Below are 21,191 nucleotides of genomic sequence, written 5' to 3' on the forward strand. Positions count from 1 at the left end.
AATGTTGAGGTAAAAACGTTACAGAGAAAACATGTTAAAAACCATTTAAAAACCTACACACATGCTAATGAGCTTACCAGAGACCACCCCCTGACTCCAACAAAGCTCTGGCCAGTGAATCGTCCTTTGCAACTTACTCAGGGTTTTCCTGTGACTACAAGTTCATGAATCCTTTTGCTCAGAAGCAGCACCCTCAGGAATCTGAGGGTCACTTGGGTCTGTGAAGAGACCGGGAATAGGGAATCAGCCAGAATCCCACACAACTAACAGTTCATTCTTCTTAGCCCATTGTTTAAAAGAGTCCTGTGAAGCTCATAACACTTCTCAAGATTTACATTAGTCATGTCTCCTAGACAAGTTACATACAATCCCACAATAACACACAAACATTTCCATTTTGACTACAGTGAGCTCCTAAAATGCTTGCACTTAATTCAGTAAGGTTTGTCCAGGATATTGCAGGAAATTGCTATACTTGTCACACTTGGATACGACAGTAAAGGGGACCATATAAGTATCTAAGATATATAGCCTGGATAAAACAGCCATGCCTCTGTACCTTAGTTTCCAGATGTAAAATGAAGATAATTCCCTATCTGATGGGCTATGGTGAGGCTTCATTAATTTATGTCCATAAAGTGCTTTAAGATCCTTGAGTGGAAAATGATTGCCTGAATGAGGGCACAGTAGTATGATTATTTCCTATATATTTTATTACTACTTCTAAGATATCTCACTGTAAGGGTGATTTTTTTTTTTTTTTTGAGACAGCGCAGTGGTAGATGTAGGGTGACCAGATATCGGGGACTTTGTCTTATATACATGACTATTGTCCTGCATCCCCTGTCCCAAATTTTCATGCTTTCTATCTGGTCAGCCTCGGTCAATGGGACATTGAATATAACCTATGGTTTGTGAAAATATTTGTTACCTGGTTCTGTACCTGCTTCTCCCTGGGACAGAAATTTAACCTTCATGTTGCAATGTAACAGTGTCACTGTTCAAATTAAAACATGCTGCTGAGTGCAAATAAAAACATTTCATAGGTAGTGACATGGCCTCTCCTACCCACAAATGTGTTGGTGATTTCAGCCCAATGGGAATTACAGTGCATAGCAGCTCTAGGATTTGACTCTGTTCGCCAACCTCTCGAGATTGCCTGCAATTGCTGTGGTCAGGGGAGCTATGTTGATTTGCACCAACTGTAAATCTTTCCCACTGTTCCTTATCCAGTCTTTCTTATGTTTTGCAGCATCAATCAAAGCATAGAAACCATTCCTATCATGACTGCTGTCAGACACCCGAACAGTAGATTTTGACTAATTCAAGCCACTGACATAAAAGCCTGCAATCAATGAGGTTGCAATGTGATATGAAATGTTTCCATGTTCAACCAGAAGCAAGAGGCTGAGCACTAATGAGCTACAGAGCGGCATTTGTAAGAAACAGACACTAATGAGCTGTTCATGTTGGGGTTTTTTATTTTGGTCATTCCAAGAGGTGAGATGTCACATTACAACCTATTAGGATGTCTCTCTTCCAGAATAGCTTGCAGATTAAGTTAGCTGTCCCTCAGCCCATTGGGCAGCAGTTGTTTTGATCCAAAATATTATCTCAACCACTGACAGCTGAACATTTCCAGGAAGCAGAATTGCTCCTATTTTTTAAATAAATTGAAGACAAAGGTGTCGGAGACCTCCATACTAAAGCTATACAAAAGGAGCTACTAATGGTATACGTGAAGTTAATAAGTTTAACAGATACTGTAACCCAACTTTACATTTTAAAATGTAATGTGTCATCATAATGTTAGTGCAATTCCACTAATGTATAATAGCCAAACATGCTGAAAATGTATGCAAGTTGAATATTCTGTTATATTCAGGTTTCAGAGTAGCAGCCGTGTTAGTCTGTATCCTCAAAAATAACAGGAGTACTTGTGGCACCTTAGAGACTAACAAATTTATTAGAGCATAAGCTTTCGTGGGCTACAACCCACTTCTTCGGATGCATCCGAAGAAGTGGGTTGTAGCCCACGAAAGCTTATGCTCTAATAAATTTGTTAGTCTCTAAGGTGCCACAAGTACTCCTGTTATTTCTGTTATATTCAGTGTCCCAGCTGGACTCCTAGAAACTTTCAGCAGTACCTTGCAATGATCACGAATCGATGTAGCTTGAATGTGGATATTTATTTAGATTAAACACATTCCTTAAACTCGATATGTGTTTTTAGATGCTGTGTGTGTGTGTGTATATATATATATATGTGTGTGTGTGTGTGTGTGTGTGTGTGTGTGTTTTTAGAAGCTTGATGTGATTGGACAACCCAAAGCTAGAGGATATAGCATGGGCGGCCAAACCGTGGCTCACGAGCCACATGCAGCTTTTTTACACTTAAAATGCGGCTTACGGAGCCTCGCATGCCCACCACCACCACCCATTCTCCACCTGCCAGACTGGGAATGGGGAAAGCTCAGGGCTTCTCCCCCATGGAAGGGTGGTGGGGCTAGAGGCTTCTGACCTGCAGGGAGGAGGGTCTCAGGACTTCAGCTGAAGCTCTGGGCCCCAGCAGGCGTGCCTGGCTCTCGAACTTCTGAAGATTATTGTATATGGTTTGGAGGGTCAGGAAGTTTGGCCAACCCTGGGATATAGAGTCAAATCAAGAGCAAACAAATGTTGGAGGAGTTTAAGTAGATGGCATTGAACAGTAATATATGCCTGTTCAGAAACGAAGACTAGATACACAGGAAATAATTTATCCAGTGTATTGTCCTCTCTCTAGTTAAAACATTGATTTGAGTGGTTTCGGGTGATGCTATTGATTTCCATGGTATATTTTTCATGCCATAACATACCACTGTAATTGGCTGTATTGAATATTGGGCCTGGTAGAAGGGAGATTATTTCATTTGTTTAGTTACCACATGGGCTTTGCTATGTAATACACTTAATCTTGACTAGATGTTGACGAAAAATATGGATTTGAGTTGACCAAAATAATTAATGAAATTGGGTTGATTTTGACAAATTGTTTCAATCAAAAAAGAGACATTTCAGAAATGACAAAATGGTCATTTCAGCATTTCTGAAACAGTTACTTTTCATATCGGAAAGCTATTTTTCATTGTGGAATTTCTCTCAATTTTATATAAAAAACATTTTAAAATATTTTTAATTCTCTCCCCCCCTTAAAATCACAACAAAATGGTCAACCCAAAAATGGAACAAAGTGTTTTAATGGATACAAAACAAAACTTTTTTCCAACATTTTAGGTTTGTTGAAAATTTCAAAATATTATTTTTGGTCGACTAACCAAATTAAAAAGAAATTGGACTGGCTTCTGAACCAAATATTCTGTTATTAGGTCAGCCCTCATCTTGACATTTACCCGTCCACCTGTTGTCTATCTTTCTATCTGTCTGCTATGTTTAGTGGTGTCCATCATCAAGTTAATCTTTACTAACCGTTCCCATACTATCTGAGATGTCAATTATTTTTGTACTGTATTTAAGGAAATATTGCTTTACTGAATATTGAACCATAGAATCATAGGACTGGAAGGGACCTTGAGAGGTCATCTAGTCCAGTCCCTTACCACAGTGTGGTAACTGATAGAGTGGATTAGCTCAGAATGGTAAAATTTTAGTCATTTTACTTTCTCATTTCAAGAAAGACCATGAAGTCTAGTGGATAGGGCATCTGACTGGTAATCGTACTTGGTTATACACCTCTACCCCAATATAACGCGACCCGATATAACACGAATTCGGATATAACGCGGTAAAGCAGCGCTCCAAGGGGGCGGGGCTGCGCACTCCAGTGGATCAAAGCAAGTTCAATATAACGTAGTTTCACCTATAACGCGGTAAGATTTTTTGGCTCCCGAGGACAGCGTTATATCGGGGTAGAGGTGTATTACCAGCTCCACCAGTGACTTGCTGTGTGATCTTGAGCAAGTCATTTCACCTTGCAGTGTCATCCCATCTTCTGTCTGTTTAGATTGTAAGCTCTTTGAGGCAGGGAGTTAAGTATTTGATTATTACCTAGCACAGCGGGGCCCTAGTCTTGGTATGTCTAGGCAATACTGTAATATAAATAATTTTATCCAACAGCAAATGAGGTCACAAGGTGCAGAGCCTGATGTCTTTTTAATGGCAACCCCCCTGTATAAGCATTTTCATTTTTTCATTTTCAATATATACCAATCCCATTTTTCATTAGGTGCATGTGGAAGAATATTTAAAATCAATGCAAAATGAATTGGCTGAAGGCATAAATATTCCTAGTCCCAACCCCAAAATTAGGATGCAAACTGGAACTAAATCACAGTGTACAATTCTGTGTAATAACTCAAGAGTCTGAGTTGTAAATGTTGGAAAGTGGACTATTGAGAATGAATGGTGCCGTGGTCTTTCTAGCTTAATCTTGAGTCCTAGAGCAGAGATATACTTACCGCCATTGAAAATTAAATTGAAACCTAGAATCATACAAATCATAACTAGCCTGGAATGATCTCATACTGATAAAGAGTGAGAAATTCAGCACAAGTGGGGAATGCTTGGCCTCTACCCATCACTAGGGCCCTACCAAATTCACGGTCCATTTTGGTCAATTTCACAGTTATAGGATTTTAAAAATCACAAATGTCATGATTTCAGTTATTTAAATCTGAAATTTCAGTGTTGTAATTGTAGGGGTCCTGACCCAAAAAAGGGAGTTGGGGGGAGGGGTCACAAGGTTATTTTAGGAGTGGGTTGCGTTACTGCACTGCTGCTGGATGTGGTGCTGCCTTCAGAGCTGGGCAGCTGGAGAGCAGCGGATGCTGGCAAGGAGTCCAGCTCTGAAGGCAGAGCCGCCGCCAGCAGCAGCGCAGAAGTAAGGATGGTATTGTCACCCTTACTTCTGTGCTGCTGCTGGTGAGGCGCCGCCTTCAGAGCTGGGCACCCGGCCAACAGCTGCTACTCTCTGGCCACGCAGCTCTGAAGGCAGCGCAGAAGTAAGGGTGGCAATACCACAATCCCCCTAAAATAACCTTGTGACACCCTCCCCCAGCAACTCTCTTTTGGGTCAGGACCCCCAATTTGAAAAACACTGGTCTCCTCTGTGAAATCTGTATCGTGTAGGGTTAAAGCACACAAGACCAGATTTCACAGTGGGAGGCCAAATTTCACAGTCCGTGACATGTTTTTCATGGCCATGAATTTGGTAGGGTCCTACCCATCACCACGCTGTAGCTGTCTTGAGGACTTCAGTTCCCAGGGCTAGTCAAAAGCTGGCACGTTTTACACAGGGGCACTAAATTAGCCATTGCTGCAGAAGGGGAATGTGAAATAACATTGTAAATGAGGCTTGTCCATGTCATTTTCTTTGAACCTCTCTTAGAGGGGGAAAAGACAGACGGGTTGGTTGTAGGAAGGTAGATGTCTAGGGCATGTTGTTGAGCTGTTGTATGCTAGTCTATTCCATATATATCTGCAGTAACTGCTTATCTAGACCTCCTGGTGAACAAGTATGTTACCCAGTGGAGCAGTCACTAATTCATCCACCCAGCCATCTGTGTAGGGTTTTAGACTGCCGCCCATCACTGCAGTAGATGAGCATCTTCCACAGGAAATTGGTAGCAGTCACAAAGTCTCTATTGGACTTCATGACATCTCTTCCACACACCAGGGCCCAGTGCTTGGGTATTTGCACCTACTGCTTAGGTGATTCGGAGAAAGGAGAAGAGGCCTTAAAGCTCAGGAATAGGAATCTGGAACGAGATCTGAGCTGAGATTCACCGCCCAGGGCGTATGGCGGAGCTAAAGTGGCTCTGGGGGCCTTTATGGCAGTCTCCTCTGGCGGCTCCCGACACCAGGGCTCGTGGCTGTTTTCCTCAGTTTCTATTGTGAGGGAATCCTCCTCTAGCCTGAACTGGGATTTTAGGGTCTCTTTAGGCCACTCCAGCCCTTCAACCCAGCATACAGAGACCATAGAAGCGGTGAGGATCTTGCCAATGGCTTCTATACCCAGCTGTGCCAAAGGTGTTCCATGTGACTGGGAGCAAGTCACCTAACTGCCTTGTGCCTCAGTTTCCCCACTTATGAAAGAAGGGGTACAGTGGGGATTAATCAAGAAACTATCAAGTGTCTTGAGATTCTTGGATGAGGGGCATTATATTTTAATTGTTTTTACTTTATTATTGCATTTGACTATCTGATTGTCCAGCGATGTCATTAGTGAAATGAAAATGAATGAAAATTGTTTTCCTTCAGCTAGAAAAATAAACGCCTTTGACTTTTCTTATGTGGCTAAAAATCATAGACCGCCTGCATGCTTGACAACTTTACAGAAATGTGATGGGAGAGAAGAAACGTGGTTCAAACTTAGAAGCAGGGCGTTTCATTGTTAATGATGAGACGTTTAAATCAATTAGCCTTCTTTTCCCTCCAGTTACATGTTTGTAACCTGCCTGCTGGAAGCTATCACTTTTTGCCTCTGAGTCTTTCAGAAGCTGGCACTGGTCTCACGCCAAGTATTGAGCTGTATTCTGAGTCACAATTAATATCCTCTGTGTGGCTGCTACATCTCTTTTGTTTGGAATCTTGATCTGAATCCTGAAATTTGAGAGTGTCCACGTTTTCATGCAGGAAAAAGGAAGGGATGGTAAGATCTAATGGATTTTGCCTTCCATAATAAAGCTGTGCGAAACTCTGGTTTTGGTCCCTGTAGATTCTTACCCCAGGAGTTCTGACTTAAATTGAACTCAGATCAGGCCTCTGCCAAATCTGCCAGCCTTCACAATGTTTCCTATATAAACTAGGTAAAACTGCTACAGAACTGTAAAAGACTCAAGGTTCTCCTCCTGAAAGTTCCATGAACTTTGATGGGCTTAGCCCAGAGTAAACTACAGAAGTTTTACTGAGCTCTTTAATGACTGTTGCTCAGTTACTCCATTGATGTCCCCATTAAGGGAGTAAAATGGTACTGGGAATCTTGCTTCACAGCAGAGGAGAGCTTTAAGGAGAGATGTGAGGGTGGATAATGAGTTATCATTTAGTCTGGAGCGTAACTTTTGGGTTAATCACATCCACAGAGATCACAAAAGCCATTGAAGCAGTCTTTTGGCAATCCAGCTGCTCCACTTACAGCAGGCCAAGAAGTGCCTATAACCCCAATCTGCTGCTTTTGCGCCATAAGTCTTTCCTTTTAGTACAAATTCAAAGAGAACACTCACCATGAGTTCCTCACAGACATACTCTATCTATGCATCTATCGTGATGGGTGAACTAAAAAGCCAGCAAAAGAATCTGAATTAGGGTTTGGTTTCTATAAGCCAACCAAAGATACTAGTCCATAGATTGTCTGAGTCTACATAACTGGGCTGGAAATTTCACATCAACACATAGACCTCTTCTTGAGGAGATTTTTGGCACTTTCTGATTCTGGTTAGGCTGGAAATGGCATGAGAGAGTATTTAAGGCCTTTTTGCTTCTTATTGGGGCCTGTAAGTGCAGTGAGGTGCCAAAAACAATTTTTAAGGGAGAGAAAATAAAAGCAACCACAAATAAAAGTTAAACCCAACTTTTCAAGCTACGAAAACAAGTATGGTTCTAATTTTGAGCATAGATTTGTAAAAGGTCCATTTCATCCAAACCAACTTATCTTCTTTAATTATGTCCGTGAAGGGCCTCAGCCAATTACCATAAAATTAAATAGGACCTGATCCAAATCTCATGAAAGCCATGGACAGTTCACATTGATTTTAGTTGCAAGTGGATAAGAGATATGCAATGTGTAGTTCTATAGATTCCATACTACCTACATTTCTCAAATTTGTTCTTCTTTAGAGTGGATTGCAAAACTTTGAAGGTCAGTCTAATTGCAGTCTTATTTTATAAATTGCTTTCTTGGCCAGACGATGCCACTCACAGTAGATTAAACCTGAGAGAGACTATCTCTGCCTTTGTTTTATAGAAAAGATAGATAAGTGATTTACTCTCTGTAGAATGCCTTATAAATGTGCTGTTAGATAAGTGATATCTATCTATCAAGATAGATTTTCATATGGAATCCTTTTCCTTAAAGAATAAATGGATCTATTCCCACTCCCCAGTACAAATGCATATGGGCCAGATTCTCAGGTAGAGTAAATGGACATAGTTCCACTGAGGTCAATTTACACCAGCTAGAGATCTGGCCCCTAATAATTTTTCTCTTGCTGTAATTTTCTCTAATGCAAGCCTTCATCTCTTCTCACTGAACTCAGATTCTGAACTCATATAATTCTTGCATCTGGTTATTTACTTTCTGCTTTGTATTCTTTTGGTAGAGTTTATTAACATACTACATTTTTCTCTCCTGTTCAACAATGTGTGCTGCATCCTTAATCTCTAATTTATAGTCCACGTTTGTTTTCCGTAATACTCTTTTGTTGAAAATCAATAAAAAGGCAATTTAGAAAAAAAGTGGTTCTCTCTAAAGTCTAGTTAAAGAAACTGCCACTAATTAACAACAGAGTGATCCTGCATTCCTTGTGCATTCAAAACTCCCATTGACTTCAGTTGGAGTTTGGGCTTTGCAAGGAGTCCAGAAACTTAGCTCAGACTTTTTGAGAATACCTGGGCCTGGGTAGGGAAGTTGCATCTAGTGTTGTACAAATCTATTCAGCTAAAATTCAAATCCCAACCCAAATCTCCCCAAATTTGAACCCAGCTGTTTTTGAGGTTCCAAAAAGGATGTGTTTCCCCACACTATCTAAAGGTCTGGGGGGAAAACACAACAGTTTAAAATGTCTCTATTTTTGTGTGCTCAACTTAAGGTCTCTATTTAGTTCCAGTAATCACTGACCACCCACCTCCTGAAAATTAACCCACTTTAAGGTGGGCACCCAACATCTCAAATCTCGTTAGACAAAGTGTGGCTCATTAAAGGCTTTACGCAGCTGGCAGATGGGCAAAGGGTGGGTGTTCAGCACTTTTAAAGGTACCATTCAGGTGTCCAAGTTAGGCACTGAAGCCCAGGTCTTGAAAGATATTTAGGCACCCAACTCCCATTGACTTAAATGGCAGTTAGGAGCCTAAATACCTTTGTGGATCTGGCCCCAAAAAACTAAGGCACTGAAAATCACTAAATTCGAAAATGTAGGTCCTGATGTTTGTAGGCCTGAGACACATAGTGGTTTGGGGGAACTTATTTGAAATTAACACCCCATCACTGACTGACTTCACAAGTGCGTTTCTCCAGGTAGTTCCATTTTCTTCTGGGTTACTACATTGTGTATAGCAGGCAGAGTTGGAAGTAATTTATTAGAAAATTATATATACAAAAGCTTGCAACAAATGCCTTGTCTTTGTCAATATGTAAATGGTATTGCCTGATGAACAAAACCTTACCTACAGTTCTATCTATTCCATGCTCTAATCAGTGCTTGTATAAATGCAGTTTAATAATTTATTACCTTTTTAACTTTGGTTGAGCTTTATTATGCTTTTCATCTTTGCTGTAAATATGTAAAATGCTGTTAATCAACCTTTGTTGGTGAATATTTGATTAATAGCTAGCAGATGTAACTTGCCTCTGTGTATACGGTGTTAAATGTAATGTACCAACACATAATTCATTATTTTAATAACATGTTGGGATAATAAATCAAAGGAACTCTTGAGAATGCAACAGCCAGAAATACCAAGGGAAAAGCCAGGCATTGCTTTTTCCTTTTTTTTTGACTTTTTTAATGAAGAGTATGGACCCGATTTTCAGAAATGCTGAGTACCCACTGTTCCTCTTCTTATTAATCATGTTTGTTACAGGAGTGCCTATGGGTCAGCTGAGAATGGGGCTCCACTGTGGTAGATGCTGTAGAAACACAGAATAAGACCAGCCCTGCTCTGAAGAGCTTACAGTGTAAATAGATGAGACTCACAAAGGGTAAGAGAAAAGGATCGAACACACAAGTAGAGAGGAAAATTCAGTGGTTGCAAACATCATGTTCGTTCCATGATTTGTTTTGGTTTTTATTTTACTTGAGTGGGGTCATGTTAGGAGAACAATAGCTATGTGGAGAGACAAATGAAGGGAAGGGTTAGGAGGGGTGCAGCAAACAGCCAGTCAGCACAGGGGAGGGAGAACTGCAGGAAGCAGCCTGGTGACAGTGCCTGTGTGAACTGCTTTCTGCAGTGCCCTTCTGGGTTCAGTCTCTGGCTGGCTCGTTCCTGCAGTTTCTTTCCCAATACTCATGTGGCTGAGAGAGGGGGACACTGTACAGTTCCTAGTGATGTCAGTTGGTTGTCGGGATTCCACATGTGACAGGTTGGACGCCCTGTCCCAGATGTCACCTGATGTGCTGGGGTCTCCCTGAGCCTGCCTGCTATACTAGCCTGGGCTCCCTCTCCTTGTCTTGCTGAATCAGGCTCTCTGGCAGCACACACAGGTAGGGACGCCCCAGCTGTAGAATCACATAGTCTGCAAACAGTCCTCTATGGGAAGACTCAGCTAGGAAATTGTCCAGCACTCACGTGCACCTCCTTTGGAGTGTCAACCCAAAATTATCTTGTCTTGCACTGTAGAGAAATCTATACAACGTAAGCTCATAAATTCGTCCCCTTCCTCAATGTGGAGGAAGATGTGTACAACCTCTCCCCCCCCCCTCCAGTTATAAATTGCACAAACTGGGTTTTATAATAAACAAAAACAAGTTTAACTACAAAAGGCAGATTTTAAGTGATTATAAGGGATAGCAAACCGAACAAAGCAGATTACCAAGTAAATAAAACATAACACGCATACTAAGCTTAAGATCTTGACGAGATTGGTTTCAAGAAGTAATTCTCACCCTAAATATTGCTTTTGGGCAGGTTGCAGAAATTCCTGAAGGTTAGCTACCCTGCTTGCAGCTTAAATCTTCAGACACCATATTCACAGACCAGATCCCCTTTCCACCCTGAGCTCAACTCTTCTCCCCCGCCCCCCGTGTCTTTGTTTCTCAGATCTTTCCAGCTGTCATCCTGGGTGGGGATTCAGTGAAGAGTGAAACAAGATCAACTTACTCCCCAGCCTTAAATAGAATTTACATAAGTCAGGAACCTTTTGTTTCCCAGTCTTGACCTCCTCCTCCTTTTAGTAGAAAATCACTAGAAGTCCAAGATGGTACCAGGTGACATGACCCCATGTACTTGTAGTGTCAAAGCAATGGCCCATCAAGGCTGATGGCCTGCTGTCTGGTGAGTGTTTCCCAAGTATACACAGTTGTAATTCTTACATAGTCAATATTCTTAACTTTAGATACAGAAATGATACATGCATACAGATTGGATAATCATTCAGTAAATCATAACCTTTCCAATGATACCTCACATGACCCATCTTGCATGAAATATATCTTAGTTATGCCATATTCATATCATAAGCATTTTTCTATAAGGAATATGGAGTGTAATGTCAAACCATGCTTCTGACAATCAGGTCTATGACTTAGAATCACATCAATGAAATCCAATTAAAGATTGATGCTCTGTTTAGAGAGCCATAATATTGTGGGGTTTTAGCCCCTAAGTAATCACGTTCAGCCAAAGATTTATGTTTAAAAATCACCATGTAATTTTGAGTGGCCACAGTTTATTTCAGTTGCATTACTGCATGAGACCTTTTTTGGTGGCACAAATAACTCAGTGAGTAAACTTTAGTGGCAATAACAACGAGGAGTACTTGTGGCACCTTAAACTAACAAATGTATTTGGGCATAAGCTTTTGTGGGCTAAAACCCACTTCATCAGATGCATGTAGTGGAAAATACAGTAGGAAGATATATGTAACAGTACATGAAAAGATGGGAGTTGCCTTACCAAGTGGGGTGGTCAGTTCTAACTAGAAAATTCAATTAAAGAGGGATATTATCATCAGAATGAAAAATCACAGGGTGGCTCATTTCAAACAGTTGACAAGAAGGTGTGAGTAACAGTAGGGGGAAATTAGCATGGGTAAATTAGTTTTTAGTTTTTGTAGTGACCCATCCACTCCCAGTCTTTATTCAGGCCTAATTTGATGGTGTCCATCTTGCAAATTAATTCCAGTTCTGCAGTTTCTCATTGGAGTCTGTTTTTGAAGGTGTTTGTTGTTGTTGTTGAATTGCCACTTTTAAGTTGGTTATTGAGTGTCCAGGGAGGTTGAAGTGTTCTCCGACTGGTTTTTGAGTTGTGTCCATTTATTCTTTTGCGTAGAGACTGTCCAGTTTGGCCAATGTACATGGCAGAGGGGCATTGCTGGCACATGATGGCATATATCACATTGGTAGATGTGCAGGTAAATGAGCCCCTGATGGTGTGGCCGATGTGGTTAGGTCCTATGATGTTGTCCCTTGAATAGATATGTGGACAGAGTTGGCAACGGGGTTTGTTGCAGGGATAGGCTCCTGGGTTAGTGTTTTTGTTGTGTGGTCATAGGCGCCGACTCCGTGGGTGCTCTGGGGCTGGAGCACCCACGAGGAAAAATTAGTGGGTGCTCTGCACTCACCGGCAGCCAAGCTCCCCTTCCCCCTCGCCCCACCTCCTCCTCCTCCTATGCCTCCCCCCCAAGCGCACCACTTCCCCGCTCCTCCACCCACCTTCCAGCACTTCCCACCCAGCCGCCACCAAACAGCTGTTTAGCGATGTAGCAAGCTCTGAGAGGGAGGGGGAGGAGTGGGAATGTGGTGCGCTCAGGGGAGGAGGCGGGGAAGAGGTGGGGCTGGGGTGGGGATTTGTGGAAGGTGTCAGAATGGGGCAGGGAGGGGGTGGAGTTGGGGCGGGGACTTTGGGGAAGGGGTTGGAATGGGGGCAGGTGTGGGAGGGGACAGGGGTGGGCCCTCATGGAAGGGATGGAGTTGAGGCAGGGCCGGGGGCAGAGTGGGGGTCGAATACCCACCAGCGGGAGCAGAAGTCAGCGCCTATGTGTGTGATGTGGAGTTGCTGGTGAGTATTTGCTTCAGGTTGTGGGGCTGTCTGTAAGCGAGGACTGGCCTGTAGTGGCAGTAGCTCCTTGAATGGAATAACTCCACGTATGACATACAGTTGCCATCCAAGCGGAATAGTTCACAGACAACCACTGGAGCAACTGAATATTAACTTAAAGCTAATATTTGGCAACTCTCCATGGTGTGACAGGTCATCTGAAAAGGCACCGATTGTGACACTGAAATTAGCAAGGTTAGGATTTATAATGATGGGAAATGTGTGTGTATTTCCCATCATGCATCATAAATGTGGATTTTGACAGTCCTGGTTGCAGTGCTCCCCCGATAAATGCTAGGCTCTTGTTCCCACTGCAACAATTATGGTTTATTATTGATATATTTTTCTGGGATGATGAGCAAAATCTACCGGCAATTACATTTTCATGGATTATGGTAGGTAAAAGAATGAAACGGAGAGTCAAAGGCAGTTGAAATGCAGCCATCTAAAATAAAATGAACTAGGCTGATTGTAATTTATCCTGATAATTGCATCCTTTCCAAAATATTTGATGTTTCTTGACCTTTTCTGAAAAACAAAAGAAAGTATATTACCCTGAAAAATGGGGCAGCAGAGCCTGGAATATGCTTTTACAAAATACTTGAAGACATGAACTTAAATTGTAAAGGATGAGACGGGTGTATCAAATTATATTAAAAAGCTGGACTTTTTTAAAGTGAGAAAAATAAGCTGCTTAGGGGACAATCAAAAGAAGAGTGGTCCTATTTTCTGTATTACACCAGCAGCCTTGCTATATGGAGCGCACCATTCAGTTTTTCTACATGGTTCTTGTGTGCCCTATCCCCATAGTATCTGAAAGACTCTCAAACGCAAGTTTATTTATCCTCAGAAATGTCCCATGAGGTAAAGGAGTAGTGTTATCCACATTTCTTATAGATGGGGAACCAAGGTAGAGAAAAATTAAGTGACTTGCTCAAAATCCTACACAGTCTGAGACAGAGCCAGATCTCTAGAGTCCCAGTTCAGGGCCTGGACCATAAGAACTGTCCTTTCCTCCACACTGACATATTTTAGAAAATAACTCTATTCTCTTAGATAGCCTACTGTAATAGCTGTTGATAATTGCTGATGGTTTTTAATGGCAAGCACCACACAGTATATACAGTATAATGCACCAATACAGCCAAGTATGTGATTTACTATTGACTGAGACATTTTACAAGCTGCATATTTGTGGTGACCTTGACAATGTGTTTGATTCAATGAGGGATTATCAGATTTGATAGGCCTTGTATTTAATTCGGTGTCTTGTTTGAAAGCTACAATGCTCTGCATTGATTTCCATGTGCAATTAATACTTTTTGTCAGTAACAAATGCTTCCAGAGATAATATACTCTATCCATTTCAATCTCTCGTGTATGCATTTCAAATCAAATAGCAGCTGGTAGACAGGATCTCCTCAGAAGGGACAGGATTTAAGGTGGGAAGGTAGTATTAAGAATTGCTTGTCTAATATCATATTAACTTTTAGAAGAGAGAAACCAAATAGGTTCAGATGAATCTACATAGTGCCAAAACTAAGGTGCTCAGAAGTCCTCAGATCATTATCATCCAGTGCCTTTCTGTATGCCATTCATTGCTCATGCGTCCAATTGCAGTTGAATATTTAGTAAGGGTTCAGGACTAATCCTGAGTGAATGGGAAGTTAACCTCTAAGGTGCCCAGTAGAGCTCCTTGATTGGAACCTCTAGGCACTACCACAATACAAATAATGAATAATATTAGCATTGTGTATGATTTGCTTCAGATATCTGTAGTGGAGCTAGCTGAAAAGTGGATTTTCCATCCTGCAGGAAATTGAAAGATTGAAATGAAATATTCCAAAATACTTTCTTTTGACCTTACAGAAAGATTGCATTTTGACTCTACTTTGATGTATATTGTCGTATGTTAAAATTGAACGTAGAATATAAAACTTGAAATGTTTCAACTTTATCATTTCAACGTTTGTGTTCTATCTAAAGTCAAAATGAAACGTTTTGATGTTATCAAAACAATACCTTTCCCAGAGAAAACTTTCAAGTGATGGATACATTCCTGTGAAACGTTTAGGTTTTGTCAAATCAGCATTTTCTGGCACAAAACTGTCCAATTGGAAAAGTTTCCAATCAGCTCTAATCTGTTAATTCAGATTTTTTAATAGCCCATTTTAGAAATGGGCCCTAACTAACATCACTTTTCCAAACCCCCCCATCAAATTCTGCAGTGTTGAATAGAACCTACGTCCAAACCATTTTTGGCTTTGGTTTTTCGAAATCGCTATAATATCTGTGTCCAAATAATATGCTGCTTTGTAGAGTTGTCTTTGATATTGTATAGAATGGTCTTTGAAGCTTCAGTTTATTTTGTCTCTTTGATGCATGTTAGAAATAAATAATAAAGTGAGCAGTGCGGTTTAGACCATGAATCCTACCTCATAAAATATCTGTAAGAGCTAGGCTTTTATCATCTGGCTAGGTACTTAAGGAGCCTCATCACTGTAGTATCTGACTGCCTCACCAGTGTTAATGGATTTTATTCTCTCACTGCCCCCAGTGCGATTGGGAAGTATTATCATCATTTTATGGATGGACTATTGAGGCACAGTCTAGATTAAATGACTTGCACAAGGTCATGGGAATGGAGTACGGGTCTTCTAAATCCCAGTCTAGAGACCAACCCATTCTGCCACCTTTTCATTCCAGTCTTCCTCCTTACGTTCCCACATACACTGTGCACCGGGTGATGCTTGTCAGTATTGCTTGGAGAGTTTTGTATTCTGTAGCTCTGGATTGTTCTTGATGAAGAAGCTAGATTATTACAGATATGTGCCAATCTGGGGGCAGCATATTCTATCAGCTCTTGCAAGCCTTAAGGTTCCACAATAAAACAAGAACTACGCACCTCTGCCAAGCCTCCCCATCTATTTTGCATTTAGCGTGGAGACGCTGGGATGTTTTATAGGCTGCATTTCCCTATGCTTTTTGAATCTTTCTTCATTAAGAGCCTCTGGCATGTGACAGGTAATTTGCCTGCCAACAGCTTCTTCCATTAACGCTACCCTTAGATTGAGTGTGTATGAGGAAATGGATAATGGATGTTGTGCCATTTAATGGAATACCTGTCCCTCATCTACTCTACGCCCATCGTGTGTGTCTTCTCCCCTCCCACATTTCTGCTACTGCATTACTGGTGGGATGGCTCTGTGTGTGTGTGTGTGTATTGCATATTGCCCAGACGTTTATCCCAAGCCACTATATGCTGTTTATTATTCAAAGGGGTTGCTTGTGCAGATATTCCCATCCTTGTACCCTCTTGCCTCCCACCGTTTAATACACACATGGATTGCATTGTTGTCTTATTTTGCCTCAAGAGAAATAAATCCCAAGCCAGTCCTGTTTTCTTTCCTTATTCCTGGGAAATAGTTCATTCAGGCATGGAGCCTTCTCTTCCCCTTAACCACCTTGTGTGCATGTTTTTTCCCTGAGTTAGATTCAGTCCAAATCCACAGAAGAAATAGGAAAATCTACATAGATGTCTTCCTGGTTATTTTAAAAAAACAACAACGCTACCTTGTTAATACAATGCAGTCTGGTTAAATTGCATGCTACTTTATGTGAGATACCCATGACACACACATTTCAACTGTTGTTGTTTAATATTTTATCTGTATACATCTGAGTCCCATTGTACTAGATGCTGTACAATCATATAACTAAAAAGATATTCCCTGCCCCAAAGAGCTTACGGTCTAAGTTTAAGGTGAGAGACAACAGGTGCATGCACCAAACAGATGGGGGGGGAATACAAGGTAAGAGTGAGACAATTGTGATCAACATAAGTACTGGTCATAGCTCACCTGCTGCCTATATTGTCTAATTATAATGGTAGATCTACAGAGAGAGCGAAAGGGCTGGATAGAGAAGTATAATTAATGGTATGTAGAATGCTGAAAATATCACAGTGACATCACATTAAAATGTTCACAATTTCCTTCTGGGCCACATCAGGGTCCAGAAATTTGACTCTTTGCAAAAGTTTGTAGAAAGTAGAATCTCAATGTATGATTCTGCCTCTCAGAAGTGGTGAATGCCAGGGGATGACAACATGCTGTGTGAAGGATTATTCCATTTATTTTTTAATTTGCTTACCCTTAATTGTTCTCTACCTACCACTTTTCTCAGACTGTCAGACAGCATGAAAAGGACACACACAAGCAAACACCCAAACACAGAATCTCCAAGAGGAAAATAAAGCCCTACTTCGGAAAGTGCTCCCACTTACATGAGCTGGTATCACGTACTGATAACTGAATGCCCATTAGTCTCAATGTGTTCACAAGTTTTTGATTCAGTTTTGCCTGTCTCTGTTGCAGACTTAAAATGGAATGAGAAAATCTGGCTCCCAACTCTTCCTTGCTACCTGCTGTTGCTCTCTTTCTAGATGAATGATTGCAACAAAGATCTTAATATTATAGCTTTGTGGGGGTTTTTCATCTTACACCTCCCACATACGCTCACACCTCCCGCTGTGACAGATAAAGGAGCAAGAATGAATACAGCCCCCGTGTAAACAGTATTCAAGGGTTGCACTGTTTTTGACCTAAGAAACATTTCCATTGGCAATGAGGTATTGGCTAACGTTCCAAGTAATCTTCCCTGATTAGGCTGTCTTCAGTGACTCTGTTCGAAATGCGAAACCCCTGGGTCCATAGCCACTTGGACAGAAGGAAGGATCCAAGATTCAGTTCTGTTTATAGGTCTTTTATGGCTTGTAAAGTGTCTTGTCGGATATTCAGAATTACTGAGTACAGAGTGAAGGATAGAGCTGTCCTGTTTGGTTTGGGGAGAGGGTGGTTTTGGTTGGAAAATGACTGACTGTTTTTGTCAAAACTGAAACTTTTTCTGTATAAGGGTCGGTTCTGACAAAACTTTTGTTGGGATGGAATTTCTGGTCAAAACCTGAGACAGACGCTCCTTCCCCCACCCACCCACCCACTCCAGTCTAGCCAGGTAGGTTAGTGATTAGGGCCTGGGATATGGAAGACCCACGTTCAAGCCCTGCTCCAAATTGGGATCTCACATTTTCTAGGTGAGTATCCTAGTCACCAGACTAGTAACTATCATGAGGTGGGCTCTCCCTATCGGTTTGTTTGTTTTGTTTGTTAAAGATGTTTCATCTGTATGTAGAACAGGAAAAATGTTTGAAATCTCAAAAGCCAGAAAACTGTTTCTCACCCAGCTCTAGTGAAACACAGCCTCCGGGGAAGTTTGCCCATGAGATACAAAACCTGGTGCACTAGCCCCTGAAATCTTGTGAACTCTAACACACTAATAGGATTATTTTTCAGCACAACCTTAAATGGGTCCAAAAGGCTATTGATGAAGAGTGTCTCTCCCTTACCTCCTTTAACCTCCTTCCCTGTGGAAGTTCATTGTGATGTATTTAAAACTGTTTAAAATTGTATGCTGTCACTTTAAATTTCAGAGTTTTTCCTGGTCCTGTTTACGGGGTAGGGGCATCTGTAGAGAAGGTGCAATCTGGGCCTAGCAGCAGTCAGTTTGCAGACAGGCAGCTTAGAGTAACGTGGGGTGATTGTGCTTCTCTGCCTTGGGGAGCAGCCTGCTTTGTCCCTTTCTATTTTAGGGTTCTGGTGTGTCATCATTTGGAATTCCAAGATTTAAAATAACATCATGTTGCAACCTTCCAGCAAGAGTGCCACCTGTTTTTTATCTAACCTCTCTCTCTGTATGCCTTGAACATAACATTCATGACACCAAAGACAGATGGAGAATTAAACTTTTTACAAGGGCTGGAATCATAGGGACTGCTGCTGGAACCTTCAGACATGGTGAAGAACAAGACCATGATGCCGTGATGAGACCATGGATTAGGGCTGGGGAGGACTAGAGAGACTGAGAGAAATAGAAACCCCAGAGGCTATAAATGAACGTCCAGTCTTCCCTGCTTTCTTTGCTTCCAATATAACATGTGCAATGAAAAAGGGGACTGTGCTTTCGTCTGCTTTCTCCCTTTGAAAAGCACCTGAAAGATGGAGGGAGCAGTGGGTGAAGAGGGCAATGTTGGTCAAAGTCCTAACATGCCAAATTTTCCCCAGCCCCTACTGAGCAGCTGAGGCTGTGGATCAGGAGGGAATGGGAGCTCAAACCAATGCCTCGGATTGTTTAAAGGGGGTTTCTTTTCACAAATCATCTGCGTAGAAGCCCATGTATGTAGCCTCCATGAGGAGAAGGGAGGTATGTGCCTGCCGATTCAAGAGGGGGGGAGAGCATGTTGTCTCCTGGCTCAGAGGAGAGGAGGTGGGGGAGGGGGAGATGGCTGTACAAAACAAACCCCATGGCTGGAAAAAATTGAATATCACCTGTGTTTACTACTGATGTTCTGGGAGACCCAAACTGTTTTGGGGTGAGACTTGTGAGGTCTTTTTCTCACAGTCCCAATATCATTTCCCCCTGTAGAGTAGCAGTACATCTCTCCACCACCCTTTCAGAGCCCACTAGTTAAGGTATTTGGTACTTCCTCTAGAATCAGTCACTTATAGAGTCAGCTGGCACAGCTCTATTAGCTGTAGGAAGTTGTGGCCTCGGAACGCCTTGTGGTTTCCTCTCCCGCGGGCCATGGTCATCCATCTTGCATCATTCGCAGACCCTGTTGGCCTCGATGTTCAGGATGGAGCCTGAGATCTGAAGAGATCCCCAGAGAGGCAGCATTATGCTGCTGCTATTGATCACAAGACAAGGCCAGAATAGCTTTTATATGTGCTTCATTTCCCCACTCGCTTTGTGAACCTGGCAAACTTGGAACACATGTTCATGTCCCCTGAAAGCCTTGCATGGGCTTTCCCATGCTTGTCCAGAGGTGCACTGCTAAGGAAGAAGAAATCTCCCAGGATGCAGTTCACTTCTTGCCCTAAAACTTTGATTTTACCCAGAGAACACTTGGCCACACTGCTGCTTTCCAACCATATTCTTTTTTATCCCAGCTGCATTAATGATATGACGACTCTGGAATGCTCATGCCTGAGTTCCACAAGAGAATATGCCTCTCGTGAAATCAGAATGTTTACTCAGCTACGTTTTTATTCACGCCTCTGGCTTACAGCCTGTATTGAAATGAAAATTCTGCAGGCCTGTCACCATCCTTCATTTTGGATGGCATAACACCAGTCTCTTTTAAAGCCTGTTTGTCATGTGCTGGGTCTGTGACTGAGATCTTCAGAGCTCAGATCCATTTTCACCACCTTTGGCTTGTACAGAAATCAGCAAGAAGTGCAAATATTAATAAAATAGACTCCGGACCAGATCCCTCTCTGGTGTCAATTGCTCTAGCTCCATTTAAGTCAATGGAGCTTTGCTGATTTGCACCAGCTGATTCCTAGATCTCCAGCTGGCGTAAACTGGTGTTGCTCCACTGATTTGATCCCCAGGTGAGGATCTGGCCAAGACTGTCGTGGAGCTAATGCATAGCCTGTCAATTACTACCTGTTTTTAGTTAATAAAATTCTGACTTCTGCAGTAAATTTCACTCTTGAGGGAATGGATGACTCAAGGAGAGTAGCAATTGGATACAGAGCCTTTCACCTTTTGGTCCCCAGTTCCTAACCATCCCAGGACATAGTGACCAAATGTTATCATATGACAGGCACATGTTAAATTACAAGTATCTATGCTACAAGGCCACCTCCACTTTTGACATTAATAGTCAAAGCAGCAAAGCCAATGACTGAATGGATATGGAGCCAAAATTACCTCTTCATCTTCAGGTGTGGTTCCATCAGAATAGGATTGCTATATGCTGGCAAGACAGCTTGAAAGATATTACATTGCTGTTGACCATGTTATACTTCAGGGGTAGGCAACCTATGGCACGCGTGCCGAAGACGGCACACGAGCTGATTTTCAGTGGCACTCACACTGCCTGGGTCCTGACCACCGGTCCAGGGGGCTCTGCATTTTAATTTAATTTTAAATGAAGCTTCTTAAGCATTTTAAAAACCTTATTTACTTTACATACAACACTAGTTTAGTTATATGTTATAGACTTATAGAAAGAGACCTTCTAAAAACTTTAAAATGTATTACTGGCACGCGAAACCATAAATTAGAGTGACTAAATGAAGACTTGGCACACCACTTCTGAAAGGTTGCCGATCCCTGTATACTTGTTCAGTGGGTAAATAGAGGACTTCAGTCTAGTACCCTTC

This window comes from Emys orbicularis, chromosome 16, assembly GCF_028017835.1.
Source record: "Emys orbicularis isolate rEmyOrb1 chromosome 16, rEmyOrb1.hap1, whole genome shotgun sequence".
NCBI lineage: Eukaryota > Metazoa > Chordata > Testudines > Emydidae > Emys > Emys orbicularis.